General features: G+C 49.8%; 1 non-coding gene across 1 annotated transcript; it reads left to right on the top strand.

Moving 5' to 3' along the window:
* The first annotated feature begins 1691 nt into the window (after positions 1–1691).
* LOC143364704 (5.8S ribosomal RNA) lies at positions 1692–1846 on the top strand. The gene has a single exon (XR_013084256.1). It is a non-coding gene; the product is annotated as a 5.8S ribosomal RNA (ribosomal RNA).
* The last annotated feature ends 654 nt before the right edge of the window (positions 1847–2500 follow it).

Below are 2500 nucleotides of genomic sequence, written 5' to 3'. Positions count from 1 at the left end.
ATTCTCCCGTCCAAAATTAAGGCGCAGAGAGCCCGCCAGACCATTTGTGCACAAACACGGCAATATATAATATATGCACTCTTTCGACAATGGGACGAAAGATCTCAATGAGAATGAAACAGAGGGTGCTTGCGTGAAGGTGGAGCATCGCATCGTTTACTTGTATTGGGGAGTGAGTGCGAAGAGCTGTACTTCGGGTCTTCGGGAATCGTCACCGACGTTCACATTGCAAACTCGAACGATCAATAGGGTGCGGTTTCCCGTCGGACGCTGAATGTTATAGCTTAACCACGAATATAGAAATACCCGTCGTTACGAATCGATGTTTTTCACCCGCCACCTGATGGATCGTGTTCTCTTTGATAAAAATACCTCGTGTCAAAGAGACGTGTATACTATAATATACGCCATTGGTCTGCCTGTGTGTAGGCTCTCCGACAATTATATGGACAATTACGGTCGCAAGAACAGGGATGTAAGCGTCGATTCGAATCCACATATCGCGCTTCCTCGGTCTTCGCCTGTGGTGTCCGAGATACGTCCATTGGAAACGGTGGTGTTGTCTCTCCTCTAGAGAAAGAGAGGACAACAACAGGGTACCTGTGGAAAACTTGCGGTGAACGCGTTGTGTTCTGTCACGAACGTCGAGGAATAGGATGAGAGAAGGACCGGCTGTGAAGCTCGCTTTTAAAGCTGCGTGAGTCTGACACCCTACTCTGTGTGGCGATAGCGCACACACGAGCGTGGGACGAATGACCGCTGCCAGAGCCGGCTGTGAGTCCCGCTCTATTTATCGAGTTCGCGTATGACATAGAGCACAAAACGTCGCCGCATGCGTGTTCGTTGACGAACACGTATATTCGAGAGGACCGGCTGCGTAGCTCGCGTAAAGCTGTGTGCGATTCTGACACTCTACTCTCTGTGTGGCGATAATACAGTGCACAAGAGCTTGGGACGAACGATCGCGCACGGCCAGAGCCGGCTGTGAAGTCCGCTAGTATCGAATAATCTTTCTCCGTGCACAATTGGAAATGTGTTTCGAGAGGACCGGCTGCGTAGCTCGCGTAAAGCTGTGTGCGATTCTGACACTCTACTCTCTGTGTGGCGATAATACAGTGCACAAGAGCTTGGGACGAACGATCGCGCACGGCCAGAGCCGGCTGTGAAGTCCGCTAGTATCGAATAATCGTTCTCCGTGCACAATTGGAAATGTGTTTCGAGAGGACCGGCTGCGTAGCTCGCGTAAAGCTGTGTGCGATTCTGACACTCTACTCTCTGTGTGGCGATAATACAGTGCACAAGAGCTTGGGACGAACGATCGCGCACGGCCAGAGCCGGCTGTGAAGTCCGTTAGTTATCGAGTTCATTCTCCAATAAGAGAGAGGAGGAGGAGAAGTGTCGGGATCCAGTATCGGGTTGTCTATGATCCCCGTCGTTTTCTGAATTCTCCTCCTGTGTTTTCCACTTTAAAGGTTTTTCAATGTATTTTCCGCCCGGCCGTCGGATACGTGTGCGCATTGCAATCGCGTACTCGCGACGGTTTCCGTTTCTACGGACGATCGTGTGTCGTCCTTAAAAACGACGCCTGAATCTCCTTCGCGCGCTGGTTGGAGCTTTCAGGTATCGGCGTTCTTATGAACCGCAGAACAAGAGACATAATTATATATTGATTATAAATCAAATTATACGATTACCCTGAACGGTGGATCACTTGGCTCGTGGGTCGATGAAGAACGCAGCTAATTGCGCGTCAACGTGTGAACTGCAGGACACATGAACATCGACATTTCGAACGCACATTGCGGTCCACGGATACAATTCCTGGACCACGCCTGGCTGAGGGTCGTTTACGTAACCAAATACTGCTTGCGTTGCTCTTGTAAGTCCCCGCCGTCGCTTACCTCTCCATGTCGAATTTTGTGGAGGGCGCAAAGAGCGTTTCTGAGTCGGGTTGCAAAGATGCTACGTACGAGCGAACGATGGACGTTTCGTCGGCGTTTGACGCGGTTCTGTGAAAATTGCAAATTTTACATTGCGTCTAACGGTCTTCGTGAGAAGAAGGAAATAGGAATGGGTATCACATTCGGACTTGCGTGAGTGTTTTGCGGCGTCGTGAGTCGTATTTTCAATACGACCGCCCGTGAACACCGCTCCGACGATCGAAATCTCTCTCTCCTCTCTCTCTGGAACGATTCGCATTGCGGAAGAAGCGTTTCACTCTCGAACATTTTACGCGCTCCCGACGTCGTCTGAAATGATGCGTATACGAAAGGTATAAGAGTCTCAAGAGACTACAGTGAATGGACACAAATAAAGAAAGAGATACCGGACACCCGTGTAAAATCTGTGTGCGCAACTGTGGCGTGCAACGTAAGCCCCAGGGAGATGATATATAAAATAAAATACGTCTGTGCGTGGATGTGTCTCTCTACACATAATTGCGCGGAGGGTCGTCGTTGCCAGCGACTTCGACAAACATATTCTTAGAGTTCGCGAGACA

Source organism: Halictus rubicundus, unplaced genomic scaffold (assembly GCF_050948215.1).
Source record: "Halictus rubicundus isolate RS-2024b unplaced genomic scaffold, iyHalRubi1_principal scaffold0867, whole genome shotgun sequence".
NCBI classification, from domain to species: Eukaryota; Metazoa; Arthropoda; class Insecta; order Hymenoptera; family Halictidae; genus Halictus; species Halictus rubicundus.
The sequence above is the reverse complement of the archived record's forward strand: the minus strand, read 5'-3'. Positions and strand labels throughout refer to the sequence as shown.